General features: G+C 37.6%; 1 protein-coding gene across 1 annotated transcript in view; it reads right to left on the bottom strand.

Moving 5' to 3' along the window:
- The window catches only part of LOC135080989 (neurobeachin-like), a 737,070-nt gene that overhangs the window by 336,359 nt on the left and 383,882 nt on the right, over positions 1-16,829 (bottom strand). The gene's annotated exons all lie outside the window — the stretch shown is intronic.

Consider the following 16,829-nt stretch of genomic DNA (forward strand, 5'->3'; position numbering starts at 1 on the left):
TATGAAAGGATCATGGGAACCGCTAGTTCCTGCTATTTTATGCAATCCTAGTAACCGTGTGATTAAACTTTGAGTTAAATAAACAAACTAGCAAACTACATATTAACTGGGTTTGAATCCTTGAGAAATTAGATACTACTTATCCATCGACTTGTGTCTGAGAAATATTTCAACTCCAACATTAATTCTCAGTTTTAAGTTCCGGAATGACACATATGTAGATATACCCAGGCAAATTCTGCACCTGAAGTGATCCAAGACCGCAATAGCACTAGTTCATCACATGGAAGCGCCCACAATGGGGTGGAAACATCCCTTAGAGGCACTTTTAAATAGCATGAAAAAATGATACCTGCGAAGAGGGCTCAGATTGAAAGGATAATGGGAATATTTTATATCTGTTCATTTATGCAGCCCTGGTAGCTGTGAGATAGTTATTCAAAGGATTTTTAACCGTCGGATAACTTTTAACTGAGGAATAAGTTTGGCACATTCACAGTTTCATTATAGGAAAAATGTGTTCTGCAGTTACAATTTATTTGAGAGTTGAAAAATCACCCCAAATATCGCAAGCTGTTTGTATCTCACTCACTCTCATTTCCTTGAAAAAATATGACAATAGTCTCAGCCCATTTATTCCTGCTTAGTTATGTCGTCCCAGTAACCGTGTAATATATTTTCACGGCCGAATGAATTTGAAGAATTACTCATCCATAGAAAGATGTTTTCATTTGCCATGCTCATTTTAAACGCCAGATTAAATGAAAACCCCGTGTAACTTTAAACGCCCGTTTAAATAAAACCTCCGTTTAACTATAAACGGCTGTACCAGCATGGCATAAGCTGGCAGGAGTTTGTGAACGTGACGAAGTAAGGGATAACATTGGGCGGAGTTAACTTCGGATAGGTAGCGGGCCCTTACATTTTTACATTTCTTAACTGGTTCTTTGTCACCTCCGATTTACTCATGTTACCCTTATCAGTGAGCTTTCAATTACTAAGGCTTTGGTATGTCTTAAATCATATGTACCACCTACTTTTACTGTTTTCTCCTAGGTACTAGGATGTCATAGGTGGATTGAAAGTGGATCGGCATTCCAAAAAGTTCATGAAAAACCAATCTTAAGCAGAGATTGCCAAAAGTTAACAGCAGATCAATGAATCTTGACTTGGCCTTTTTACAACGCAATAGGGTGGAAAAATTTCTTGGCCGCATTTTTAACGAAAAAAAATCTTACCTGCTAGTTCCTACTATTTTATGCAATCCTAGTAATAACCGTGTGATTAAACTTTGAGTTAACGGTGGGATTATACGTTTCAAACGTCAGTTAAATGAAAACCCCGTTTAACTTTAAACGCCCGTTTAAATGAAAACCCCGTTTAACTTTAAACGCCCGTTTAAATGAAACCCCCGTTTAACTTTAAACGGCTGTACCAGCATGACATAAGCTGACAGGAGTTATGAACGTGACGAAGTAAGGGATAATATTAGGCAGAGTCAACATCGAACAGGTAGCGGGCCTTTACATTTTTAACATTTTTGAACTGGTTCTTCGTCACCTCTGATTTACTCATGTTACCCTTATCAGTGAGCTTTCAATTACTAAGGTATTGTGTACACATTACATGACCAGATGTATGTATATCTACCTACTTCTACTGTTTTTTCATAGGCACTAGGATCACATACGTGCATTGAAAGTGGATGGGCATTCCAAAAATGTTCATGAAAAACCAATCATAAGCAGAGATTGCTAAAAGTTAACAGCAGATCAATGAATCTTGGCTTGATCCCTCTACAACGCAATGGGGCGGACACATTTCCTGGCCGCATTTTTAACGAAAAAAATCTTACCTGCGAAGAGCCCTGAGAATTATGAAAGGATCATGGGAACCGCTAGTCCCCCTTATTTTATGCAATCCTAGTAACCGTGTGATTAAACTTTGAGTTGTGTGATTATACATTTTGAAACGCCAGTTTAAATGAAAACGCAGTTTAACTTTAAACGCCAGTTTAAATGAAAACGCAGTTTAACTTTAAACGCCAGTTTAAATTAAACCTCTGTTTAACTTTAAACGACTGTACCAGCATGGCATGAGCTGGCAGGAGTTATGAACGTGACGAAGTAAGGGATAAAATTGGGCGGAGTTAACTTCGAACAGGTAGCGGGCCCTTACTTTTTTACATTCCTGAACTGGTTCTTCGTCACCTCCGATTTAACCATGTTACCCTTATCAATGAGCTTTCAATTACTAAGGTATTGTGTATACGTCACTTTATTACATGACCAGAATATATCTACCTACTTCTACTGTTTTCTCATAGGCACTAGAATGGATCGCATAGGTGCATTGAAAGTGGATCGGCATTACAAAAAGGTTTATGAAAAGCCCATCTGAAGCAGAGATTACTAAAAGTAAACAGCAGATGAATGAATCTTGGCTTGACCCCTCTACAACGCAATGGCGCGGAAACATTCCTTGGCCGCATTATTAACGAAAAAAATCTTACCTGCGAAGAGCCCTGAGAATTATGAAAGGATCATGGGAACTGCTAGTTCCTGCTATTTTATGCAATCCTAGTAACTGTGTGCACTACATTTTAAGCGCCAGTTAAAATGAAAGCCCAGTTTATCTTTCAACGTCCGTTTAAATGAAACCTCCGTTTAACTTTAAACGGCTGTACCAGCATGGCATAAGCTGGCAGGAGTTATGAACGTGACGAAGTAAGGGATAACATTGGGCGGAGTTAACTTCGGACAGGTAGCGGGCCCTTACATTTTTACATTTCTTAACTGGTTCTTCGTCACCTCCGATTTAACCATGTTACCCTTATCAGTGAGCTTTCAATTACTAAGGTATTGTGTATACGTCAATTTATTACATGACCAGAATATATCTACCTACTTCTACTGTTTTCTCATAGGCACTAGAATGGATCGCATAGGTGCATTGAAAGTGGATCGGCATTACAAAAATGTTTATGAAAAGCCCACCTTAAGCAGAGATTACTAAAAGTAAACAGCAGATGAATGAATCTTGGCTTGACCCCTCTACAACGCAATGGGGCGGAAACATTCCCTGGCCGCATTATTAACGACAAAAATCTTGCCTGCGAAGAGCCCTGAGAATTATGAAAGGATCATGGGAACCGCTAGTTCCTGCTATTTCATGCAATCCTAGTAACCGTGTGATTATACTTTGAGTTAACCGTGTGATTATACATTTTAAACGCCAGTTAAATGAAAACCCCGTTCAACTTTAAACGCCCGTTAAATGAAAACCCAGTTTAACTTTAAACGTCCGTTTCAATGAAACCCCCGTTTAACTTTAAACGGCTGTACCAGCATGGCATAAGCTGGCAGGAGTTTGTGAACGTGACGAAGTAAGCGATAATATTAGGAGGAGTTAACTTCGAACAGGTAGCGGGCCCTTACTTTTTTACATTCCTGAACTGGTTCCTTGTCACCTCCGATTTACTCATGTTACCCTTATCAGTGAGCTTTCAATTACTAAGGCTTTGGTATGTCTTAAATCATATGTACCACCTACTTTTACTGTTTTCTCCTAGGTACTAGGATGTCATAGGTGGATTGAAAGTGGATCGGCATTCCAAAAAGTTCATGAAAAACCAATCTTAGGCAGAGATTGCTAAAAGTTAACAGCAGATCAATGAATCTTAATTTGGCCTTTTTACAACGCAATAGGGTGGAAACATTCCTTGGCCGCATTTTTAACGAAATTTCATAGGTGGATTGAAAGTGGATCGGCATTCCAAAAATGTTTATGAAAAGCCTATAAGCAGCGATTGCTAAAAGTTAACAGCAGATCAATGAATGTTGGCTTGGCCCCTCTACTATGCAATGGGGCGGAAACATTCCTTGGCCGCATTTTTAACGAAAAAAATCTAACCTGCGAAGAGGCCTGAGAAATATGAAAGGATAATGGGAACCGCTAGTTCCTGCTATTTTATGCAATCCTAGTAACCGTGTGATTAAACTTTTGAGTTAACGGTGTGATTATACAGTGTGTCCGGGCTTGTAGTGATCAAACTTTAAGGGCGTAATCTATGGACAATTTTATCGATGAAAATACTTCAAATTTGGGGCTTGACCCATTTCTCGCAAAATTACGAGGATTTAAGTTTTTAATTTTTAGTTTTCACCTCTTCCTTCAAAAACAAGTGAAAGCGTGGGTAGCTTAACACTAATAAGCAAAAATTTTATATCATGCGATAGCCAATAAAATTATCTATTAGCAGAAGTAGAAAACAGATACAAGTTTCATACATTTTAAGGGAGTAAGAATGGATTTAATTAGGAAAAAACATGACTTTTTTCACTTCTTTTTCAGTTATTTTCCAACACAAGAAAAACCAGGTCGTTAAGGTATGTTTTATTTGCATTGTATTATTAGTATTTGAGGTATTCTACAAAACGAATGTAAATTTATTTGTCTACGTCTATTAGTTTCGACGTAATCGTTGAACAAAGATACCCCTTCCCAGCGGTTTCCATAGCGCACGCGACATGCGAAAATGCACTGCCTGAAAGAATCACACAACCTATTCCGATTACTATGGAAACCGCTGGGAAGGGGTATCTTTGTTCAACAATTACGTCGAAACTAATAGACGTAGACTAATAAATTTACATTCGTTTTGTAGAATAGCTCAAATACTAATAATACAATGCAAATAAAACATACCTTAACGACCTGGTTTTTCTTGTGTTGGAAAATAACTGAAAAATAAGTGAAAAAAGTCATGTTTTTTTCTAATTAAATCCATTCTTACTCCCTTAAAATGTATAAAACTTGCATCTGTTTTCTACTTTTGCTAATAGATAATTTTATTGGCTATCGCATGATATAAAATATTTGCTTATTAATGTTAAGCTACCCACGCTTTCACTTGTTTTTGAAGGAAGAGGTGAAAACAAAAAATTAAAAACTTAAATCCTTGTAATTTTGCGATAAATGGGTCAAGCCCCAAATTTGAAGTATTTTTATCGATAAAATTGTCCCTAGATTTGGCCCATAAAGTTTGATCACTACATGCCCGGACACACTGTATACATTTTAAACGCCAGTTTAAATGAAAACCCCTATTAAATGAAAAGCCTGTTTAAATGAAAACCCCGTTTAACTTTAAACGCCCGTTTAAATGAAACCTCCGTTTAACTTAAAACGGCTGTACCAGCATGGCATAAGCTGGCAAGAGGTTTGAACGTGACAGGATAATATTGGGCGGAGTTAACTTCGAACAGGTAGCGGGCCCTTACTTTTTTACATTCCTGAACTGGTTCTTCGTCACCTCTGATTTAACCATGTTACCCTTATCAGTGAGCTTTCAATTACTAAGGTATTGTGTATACGTCACTTTATTACATGACCAGAATATATCTACCTACTTCTACTGTTTTCTCATAGGCACTAGAATGGATCGCATAGGTGCATTGAAAGTGGATCGGCATTACAAAAATGTTTATGAAAAGCCAATCTTAAGCAGATGTTGCTAAAAGTTAACAGCAGATCAATGAATCTTTTCTTAGCCTCTTTACAACGCAATGGGGCGGAAACATTAATTGACCGCATTTTTAACGAAAAAAATCTTACCTGCGAAGAGAGAGGCCTGAGAAATATGACAGGACCATGGGAACCGGCTGTTGTATGTAGTTCCTGCTATTTTATGCAATCCTAGTAACCGTGTGATTATACTTTGAGTTAAATAAACTATTAACTGGGTTTGAATCCTTGAGATACTACTATCCATCGACTTGCGTCTGAGAAATATTTCAACTCCATGGGAATATTCATTCTGAGTTTTAGTTCCGGAATGACACATGATACAAGGCCGCAATATTATAGTTCATCACATGGAAGCGCCCACAATGGGGCGGAAACATCCCTTATAGGCACTTTTAAATAGCATAAAAAATATTACTTGCGAAAAGGCCTCAGATTGAAAGGATCATTGGAATATTTATACCTGTGTGCTTACCATGAGTTGACGTCAGGTGTGCTCGCTAGCGAGTACGTCAAAAAAATCTATGAAGATTTTATTTCGTGAAAGTAGCCGCTAGGGGCGCTGCACAATATGTCATACATTTAATGTCATTTTTTTACGCAGTCGCTAGCGAGCACACCTAACGTAAACTCATGGTAAGCACACTGTTCACTTATGCAGCCCTGGTAGCTGTGAGATAGGTTATCCTAAGGATTTTTAATCATCGGATAACTTTTCACAGTTTCATTATGGGAAAAATGTGTTCTGCAGTTACAATTTATTTGAGGGTTGAGAAATCAGCCCCAAATATCGCAAGCTGTTTGTATCTCACTCACTCTCATTTCCTTGAAAAAATACGACAATAGTCTCAGCCCATTTATTTCTGCTTAGTTATGTCGTCCCGGTAACCGTGTAATATATTTTCACGGCCGAATGAATTTGAAGAATTACTCATCCATAGAAAGATGTTTTCATTTGCCATGCTCATTTTAAACGCCAGATTTATTTATTTATTTATTTATTTTATTTGTTGCACAAAACAGGGATACAACCATAACATACAAAGCTTTTAAAGCAGGCTATACAGTAAAACTTGTTGCAGCTCCAATAAAAAGGGCACACAACATACAATGCTATTCGAGTTAACATACATACACAATAACACAACATACACATTAACATACATACACAAGTCTTGAATTATTGCTATCCAGGCAGGTTTCTGACAGAGATAATTTACGAAATTGGTAAAAACCAAGAATTAGATGAGAACTCTAATGTTATTATAATGTATGGTAATAGTTACTCTGTAGATAAAAAGAGTATAATTCAGAATATTGACCAACTCTTGGATTTGCAAAATAGGATAAAATGTAAGATAATTTTGTGTACTTTACCCTATGTAAATTCAGGGTAGGGGAAGCCCGGGCAGCGCGGATAAGTTAAGGAAAAACAAAAAAATACCACAGAAATACTTGACTTTGGAACAACCTTTATTTTTCATTTATGGCACATATAATCACAATTGCAATTGTAAAGTTAAAAGTAGCAAAATATAATATCTTCATACTTAATTATTACTATTTCTAAACCTCTTCCATTATCCGCTTTACCCGACCCGGTCGGGTAAAGTGGATAAGCTACGTCGGGTATAGCATATTAGGCAGTAACTCCTGACAGTCATCGCAGAAATAACTGTCAAGTCCATCATAATAACGTACAATTTTAATGTGCCCAACGGTGGCACTCTGAGCATTGGATCCAGTCCTCTATGGGTGGATCCATTTTACTATCATTTTTTTTGTATTTTGTTGCTTGTTTGCTTTTAACTGGTGTAGAAGTTAATACCATTTACGTTTCTTGTTTGTTTTACGTTTATACTTATACACTATTCTGAAAAGAAAAGAAAAGAAAAATAAAATACAAGTTACTCATACAAGGATAAGTTATCCGCTTTGCCCTATCCGCTTTGCCCAAAACGTGTATTTCTAAACATGCCTTTTCTTAACATTGCAAAACCGGTTTAATGTAATGCTAATATTACAAATATTACTAGAAAACATTGTTAATCTGCAAAACTAAATCGTTCTTGGGTTAGCTAACAGTAAAAACAAATGAAATGAGAACAAACCTGATCGAAAATCGTAAGAAGAACACACTAAACAATTTTTTGTCACAAAAATAAACGAAAGGCACCAGTCGCTTTGAATCAACTGTCATGGCGTAGTCAGAGGGGTCACTCGTCTACGCAGCCGCAACTTGTAAAGCCATCTCTTATTGTGTTCCAGAAAAATCGCTTATCCGCTTTACCTGGGTTATTCGGTTTGCCCGGGCTTCCCCTATAATCTAAATAAGATAAACAAGAACATATTTGATTTAAATATACTTATGTATAACTTGACTTATCGTCATAGCGACGCACTTTTACTTCTTGACATAAATAAATTTATTTCTAGCTTTAAGTTGACTGTAGATACAATGTATCTCTCTAAAAAAATGAAGAATAAATTAGCCTCATTGATTGCATACAATATTAAATGTAATTATATTCATAAAACTGATCATAGTCAGGGTACTAATAATTTGATATCTCAGTATGTAAATAGTAACAATATTATGACTGTACCTACTACTAGTTGTTTAAACTGAGGCACTCGACAAAGGCCAAGCCCGGAACATTCAAGATTGTTCATCAAAATATTCAAGGCTTGGCCAGCAAAGTCTTAGAAATAGAGCTATTCTTAAAAAGTTTTGATATTAATGTAATGTGTATTACTGAACACTGGCTAAAAAAATATGAAAGCTCTTTTCATATAGATAATTATCAGTTAAGTAGCGCGTTTTTTAGGAAGTCGGCCATTCACGGAGGCTCCTTAATATTTGTGAATAATAATATCAGATATAAAGAACGCAAAGATGTAGTAGGGCTATCAGTTGAGCGTGTTGTCGAAATTTCCTGTGTCGAGCTTGAGAGTTACATCATTGTATGTGTGTATAGACCCCCTTCTGGGGACTTTGGTATTTTTGAAGCGGCTATTGAGGATGCTCTTAATAAAACTTGTAACAGCAACAAAAAGGTCTTAGTTTGTGGAGATTTTAACGTCAATTTACTAGATAGCTCATCATCATATTCTGTAAGACTACTTTCCCTTTTTAAGTCATTTAATTTGTTTAGTCAATTTAAGGAACCAACTAGAATTACGGAAACCACAGCTACTTGTCTAGATAATATTTTCTCTAGCTGTGTCCCTGACAATAAAGCTGTCATACACAATCTTACGTCAGATCACTGTGGTATTAAAGTAGAATTTATTTGTAATAATTTGAATAATAAAAGTAATAAAAATGCCGTATGTAGACCTGTAACCATTAGTCGTCTAGAACGTTTTAAAATTAATCTTGAAAATAAATTGCATTTAGTCCCGTATGTGCAGGGAGACCCAGATGCTCTTTACAATAACCTTTTCGAATGTATTAAAACCGAACATGACAAAGTTTTTACGGTAAAGCCATTAAAACCAAATACCAAATGTAAGTTTAGTGACTGGGCTACTAAGGGAATATACAAAAGTCGAAATACGTTATATGAACTTTATGGCATGAAAAAGTATAATAATAGTGTATCTTTTCTTGAGCATGTAAAAAAGTATTCAAAAATTTTTAAGAAAGTTTGCTTCATGGCTAAGTCTTTTTATATTCGGGACAAGATAGGGAACGCCAGTAATAAAATAAAAGAAACTTGGAATGTTATCAACCGAGAGACTGGTAAACTAAAACCAAGAGATAATGACTTTTCTCTCAAAGTTCACGATAATTTGATATCTGCAGATAAAGATGTAGCGGAAGCTTTTGACAAATTTTTTGGTAATATAGCTTCAGCAACAACTGCCAACTTAAAGTCATCTCCCTCCGAGGCTGAAGAAATATTGAAAACCCACGTGACACCCTGTGACTCGCACTTCTCTTTTAAACATATTACTCCATTAGATATCACTAAAACTTTTAATCTTTTAAATGTAAAGAGTACAACTGATATCTGGGGCATCTCTGTCAAGATAGTCAAACACATTATTGATATAATTTCCCCACAGTTAGCGATAATATTCAATAATTGCATAGAGAAGGACATCTTCCCCGACCTCATGAAACATAGTAGACTAATGCCATTATTTAAGTCTGGTAGCAAAACCGACCCTGGCAATTATAGACCCATTTCTATCTTGCCCGCTCTAAGCAAGATTTTTGAAAAAATCATACAGGAGCAACTTATGATTCACTTTGGCTCTAATAAACTATTTCATAGTGAACAATTTGGTTTTACCAAGGGTCGTTCCACCACCGATGCCGGGGTTGCACTACTTAAACATATCTTCGAGGCTTGGGAGAATTCTCAAAATGCACTAGGGGTCTTCTGTGATCTCTCAAAAGCTTTTGACTGCGTAGAACATCAAACGCTAATTCGCAAACTGCACTATTATGGGGTGAAGGACTCTGCTTTGGATTTAATACAATCCTATTTAAACTTTAGAGTTCAAAAAGTTGACATAAATGGTGTTTTGTCTTCTGGGTCACCTGTGAAAATGGGAGTTCCGCAGGGGTCCATTCTGGGTCCATTCTTGTTTCTTATATACATTAATGATCTACCATATTTTGATAAGGACTCTTGCGAAATCGTGTTATTTGCTGATGACACATCTTTGATTTTTAATATTGATAGAAGTAAAAATAACTTTGACGATGTAAATAATGCACTAACAAGAGTTTTAAGTTGGTTCACTACAAATAATTTACAACTCAATGCAAAGAAAACAAAATGTATAAAATTCTCTTTGCCTAACGTAAAAACAGTTAGTACCCAAATAGAACTTAATAATAATGCAATCGATCTGGTAGACTCTACTGTATTTCTGGGAATCACCCTGGATTCAAAACTCCAGTGGGGCCCCCATATAGAAACTCTGGCGGGAAAGCTCAGCTCAGCGGCTTTTGCAATAAAAAGGATACGGTCATTAACCGATGTTTCAACAGCTCGCTTAGTCTACTTTAGCTACTTTCATAGCCTAATGTCATATGGAATCATGCTATGGGGCAAAGCTGCAGATTTTGAAACAATATTTATTTTGCAAAAACGTGCGATAAGATACTTGTATAAAATGAAAGCAAGAGCGTCCCTTAGAGAATTGTTTAAAGAAATTGGCATTCTCACGGCCGCTTCACAATACATCTTAAACTGTATTCTATTTATTCAACAAAATATTAACGAATTCAAAAAGAAAAGTGATATTCACCAAATTAACACTAGAAATAAAAATAAATTGGCTATACCCGCTTTTAGACTTAATAAAGTGTTTGCCACTTTTATGGGACAAGGTATCCATTTTTATAACAAAGTCCCTGATAAATATAAAGAGCTACCGTATAATAAATTTAAAGGTATAGTTAAAGATCACATGCTTAAAAAAGCCTATTATACAACTCGAGATTTTCTTAATGATAAGTCATCCTGGGAGTAGGATTATGGTCCTCTCATGCTCGCACTAAAAAGAATTAAAATGAAAAGTAATATTGTATAAACTAATAATAATTTCTCAAATGTTATAGTGTCATGCTTCTCAATCTGGACTGTTACTTAGCTTTATTATTAGTTTTTTTTTTTAAAGAGATAACTTGGCATTGTCATTCTCACTAAAATGTCTCTGGGGTGGTGGCGTAGTGAGGCGGGTCGTTACATTCCCTCTAATATGGTCGAGTGAAGCGATGGCTGGTTCACTCGTCATGTCTGTGAACAGGCGCTGCTTTCGGGGACTGGTCAATCCAAGTTATTCAAATTTATGTATGCGAGTCATTTCTACTAGTACCTTAATATGTAAGTCTAGATATTAGCACGTCACTACCTTGTTTAATATACCACGCAATCTTGTATACCCATTCTTATGATACACCATACAAGAATGCATGGTAAATTCAGTGAACTGCTCCTGAATCGAATGTACCTACTACTACTATTTCTATTTATTTATATTAACCGGCAGACAGTGGTGACTGAGTTTGTTGCGGCGCTTCTTCTCAGCACTTGCCAAATGTTGGTCTCGAAGCGCTGGTAGGGTAAAAAGATTATGAGACATGTAGAGGCTCCTTAAGAGCATATGACGATTTGTAAGAACTATTTATTAGTCTAAACAAATAAAGAAATTTTGACTTTGACTTTGACTTTGAACAATAATTATACATAATACATAAATTATAAATAGAAAAATAATTATTTAATGTTAATTAATAATGGAAACAAGTTATTAATAAATATAATGAAATTTAAATCAATAATTCTCTAAGAAATAAAGATGAGAGAGGAATTATTTAAGTAACAATTCATTAACAGCTTTTTTGAATTTGTTTAGGGTAAGGCTGTAGTAGATGTCAGGCACCTCCTCTATATCGGGTGTGAGCTTGTTAAAGTCTCGGCAGATTCTATGCATGGCGCTGTGAGAGGACGCGTTACTGGTACATAGTGGCACTTCGAATGTTCGGGGGACTCTAAGGGAACGTTTTGGTATTTTAATTTGGACTCGAGACAAGGTCGCTGTAGAAACCGACCCATTGAGGATCTTGAATAAGCAGAATATTCCATGAGCTTTGCGACGCGTCTCGAGGTTGACCAGTTTAAAATGATCCAGTCGATCGCTATAGGTAAGTAGTTTGCCCTTATATCCATGTCTGTACGTTAATACCCTGAGAAAACGCCTCTGTATTGCCTCTATCCTATCAATGTGCGTTTGGTACTGAGGTGACCAGATAATGGACGCATACTCAAGGCGACTCAGTAACAGAGAACGAAACAAGCAGACCGCGCTTTTGTGCGACTTGAATTCCCTAGACATGCGACATATGAAACCCAGTAGTTGATTGCACTTTCTGCATAACGCATCATAATGGTCCCTGAAGCTCAGTTCCGAGTCGAAGATAACGCCGAGGTCCCGGACCGATTGCTTCCGCTCTAGAGGGACGCCCTTGACACTATACTGGAAAATCAGAGGACTTTTAGTGCGCGTGAAGGTCAGCACCGAACACTTCCCGACATTCAGTGACATACCTACCGTTTTGACCGCACCATTCCTGTAATATGTCCAGGTCCAGTTGTAAGATCTGGCAATCTTGTAAAGTGGATACCTGTGCATAAATCTTTAAGTCATCAGCGTAAAGCAACTTGAGATTTTTAAGTCTCGGAACTAAGTCATTGATGTACAAGATGAAAAATAAAGGACCCAAGTGTGATCCTTGTGGAACCCCAGACGTAATCGGGACCGGTTGCGAGTGGTAACCCTTTAAAGCAACAAGTTGGCTACGGTTTGATAAGTAGGACCTTAACCAGCGGAGAAGACAACCATGTATGCCCATGAACTCCAGCTTGTGTAATGTGAGATTAAATGAAAACCCCGTTTAACTTTAAACGCCCGTTTAAATGAAACCTCCGTTTAACTATAAACGGCTGTACCAGCATGGCATAAGCTGGCAGGAGCTATGAACGTGACGAAGTAAGGGATAATATTGGGCGGAGTTAGGTATGAACAGGTAGCGGGGCCTTATTTCTTTACATTCTTGAACTGGTTCTTTGGCACCTCCGATTTAACCAAGTTACCCTGATCAGTGAGCTTTCAATTACTAAGGTATTGTGACCAGAATATAATTCTACCTAATTCTACTGTTTTCTCCTAGGTACTAGGATGTCATAGGTGGATTGAAAGTGGATCGGCATTCCAAAAAGTTCATGAAAAACCAATCTTAAGCAGAGATTGCTAAAAGTTAACAGCAGATCAATGAATCTTGAATTGGCCTCTTAACAACGCAATGGGGTGGAAACATTCCTTTGGCGCATTTTTAACGAAAAAAATCTTACCTGTGAAGAAGCCTGAGAAATATGAAAGGATAATGGGAACCGCTAGTTCCTGCTATTTTATGCAATCCTAGTAACCGTGTGATTAAACTTTGAGTTAACGGTGTGATTATACATTTTAAACGTCAGTTAAATGAAAACCCCGTTTAAATGAAAACCCCGTTTAACTTTAAACGCTCGTTTAAATGAAACCCCCGTTTAACTTTAAACGGCTGTACCAGCATGGCATAAGCTGGCAGGAGTTATGAACGTGACGAAGTAAGGGATAATATTGGGCGGAGTTAACTTCGAACAGGTAGCGGGCCCTTACTTTTTTACATTCCTGAACTGGTTCTTTGGCACTTCCGATTTAACCACGTTACCCTTATCAGTGAGCTTTCAATTACTAAGGTATTGTGTATACGTCACATTATTACATGACCAGAATATATCAACCTACTTCTACTGTTTTCTCATAGGCACTAGAATGGATCGCATAGGTGCATTGAAAGTGGATCGGCATTACAAAAATGTTTATAAAAAGCCAATCTTAAGCAGATATTGCTAAAAGTTAACAGCAGATCAATGAATCTTGAATTGGCCTCTTTACAACGCAATGGGGTGGAAACATTCCTTGGCCGCATTTTTAACGAAAAAAAATCTTACCTGCTAGTTCCTACTATTTTATGCAATCCTAGTAATAACCGTGTGATTAAACTTTGAGTTAACGGTGTGATTATACGTTTCAAACGTCAGTTAAATGAAAACCCCGTTTAACTTTAAACGGCCGTTTAAATGGAAACCCCGTTTAACTTTAAACGCCCGTTTAAATGAAATCCCCGTTTAACTTTAAACGACTGTACCAGCATGGCATAAGCTGGCAGGAGTTATGAACGTGACGAAGTAAGGGATAATATTGGGCGGAGTTAGGTTTGAACAGGTAGCGGGCCCTTACTTTTTTACATTCCTGAACTGGTTCTTTGGCACCTCCGATTTAACCATGTTACCCTTATCAGTGAGCTTTCAATTACTAAGCCTTTGTATGTCTTCATAATAATACATAAATGACCATTTAATCTACTTACTTTTACTGTTTTCTCATAGGCACTAGGATTTCATAGATAGATTGAAAGTGGATCGGCATTCCAAAAACGTTCATGAAAAACCAATCATAAGCAGAGAATGCTAAAAGTTAACAGCAGATCAATGAATCTTGACTTAGCCTCTTTACAACGCAATGGGGTGGAAACATTCCTTTGGCGCATTTTAAAAGAAAAAAATTTACCTGCGAAGAGGCCTGAAAAACATAAAAGGATCATGGGAACCGCCAGTTCCTGCTATTTTATGCAATCCTAGTACCTACCCGTGTGATTAAACTTTAGAGTTAACGGTGTGATTATACATTTTAAACGTCAGTTAAATGAAAACCCCGTTTAACTTTAAACGCCCGTTAAAATGAAAACCTCGTTTAACTTTAAACGGCAATACCAGTATGGCATAAGCTGGCAGGAGTTATGAACGTGACGAAGTAAGGGATAATATTGGGCGGAGTTAACATCGAACAGGTAGCGGACCCTTACTTTTTTACATTCCTGAACTAGTTCTTTGGCACCTCCGATTTAACCATGTTACCCTTATCAGTAAGCTTTCAATGAGGGCTATCATTTTGGCGCTCACCAGTTGACGCCACTGTAGAGTAAGGTCCTGTCACTTGCTAGTAGCGAAGACAGTGGCGCCAACTGGTGAGCGCGAAAGTGGTAGGAGGACTATCGCATTTGCACTCATCAAGATGGCGCCACTGTAGGGTAAGGTCCTGTCAATCGCCAGGGGTGCCAACTGTTAAGTATAAAAACGATAGCCCTCATTACTAAGGTATTGTGTATACGTCACATTGAGACCAGAATATCTACCTACTTCTACTGTTTTCTCATAGGCACTAGGATTTCATAGGTTGATTGAAAGTGGATCGGCATTACAAAAATGTTTATGAAAAGCCCATCTTAAGCAGAGATTACTAAAAGTAAACAGCAGATGAATGAATCTTGGCTTGACCCCTCTACAACGCAATGGGGCGGAAACATTCCTTGGCCGCATTCATCATCATCATCATTTCAGCCACAGGACGTCCACTGCTGAACATAGGCCTCCCCCAATGACTTCCACATCGCACGGTTGGTAGCGGCCTGCATCCAGCGCCTTCCCGCTACCTTTATCAGGTCGTCGGTCCACCTTGTGGGTGGACGTCGTCCGCTAGTTCCTGCTATTTTATGCAATCCTAGTAACCGTGTGATTAAACTTTTGAGTTAACGGTGTGATTATACATTTTAAATGCCAGTTAAATGAAAACCCCGTTTAATTTTAAACGCCCGTTAAATGAAAACACAGTTTAACTTTAAACGCCAGTTTAAATTAAACCTCTGTTTAACTATAAACGGCTGTACCAGCATGGCATAAGCTGGCAGGAGCTATAAACGTGAGAAATAAGGGATAATATTGGGAGGAGTTAACTTCGAACAGGTAGCGGGCCCTTACTTTTTTACATTCCTGGACTGGTTCTTTGGCACCTCCGATTTAACGATGTTACCCTTATCAGTGAGCTTTCAATTACTAAGGTATTGTGACCAGAATATAATTCTACCTACTTCTACTGTTTTCTCATAGGCACTAGGATTTCATAGGTGGATTGAAAGTGGATCGGCATTCCAAAAATGAAAAGCCTATAAGCAGCGATTACTACAAGTAAACAGCAGATGAATGAATCTTGGCTTGACCCCTCTACAACGCAATGGGGCGGAAACATTCCTTGGCCGCATTATTAACAACAAAAATCTTTCCTGCGAAGAGGCCTGAGAATTATGAAAGGATCATGGGAACCGCTAGTTCCTGCTATTTTATGCAATCCTAGTAACCGTGTGATTAAACATTGAGTTAACGGTGTGATTATACATTTTAAACGTCAGTTAAATGAAAACCCCGTTTAACTTTAAACGGCCGTTTAAATGAAACCCCCGTTTGTCTTTAAACGGCTGTACCAGCATGGCATAAGCTGGCAGGAGTTATGAACGTGACGAAGTAAGGGATAATATTGGGCGGAGTTAACTACGATCAGGTAGCGGGGCCTTAGTTTTTTGTACATTCCTAAACTGGTTTTATGGCACCTCCGATTTACCCATGTTACCCTTATCAGTGAGCTTTCAATTACTAAGGCTTTGTATGTCTTCATAATAATACATAAATGACCATAATATCTACTTACTTTTACTGTTTTCTCATAGGCACTAGGATTTCATAGGTGCATTGAAAGTGGATCGGCATTCCAAAAACGTTCATGAAAACCCAATCTTAAACATAGATTGCTATAAGTTAACAGCAGATCAATGAATCTTGACTTGGCCTCTTTACAACGCATTGGGGCGGAAACATTCCTTGGGCGCATTTTTAACGAAAAAAATC

This window comes from Ostrinia nubilalis, chromosome 19, assembly GCF_963855985.1.
Source record: "Ostrinia nubilalis chromosome 19, ilOstNubi1.1, whole genome shotgun sequence".
NCBI classification, from domain to species: domain Eukaryota; kingdom Metazoa; phylum Arthropoda; class Insecta; order Lepidoptera; family Crambidae; genus Ostrinia; species Ostrinia nubilalis.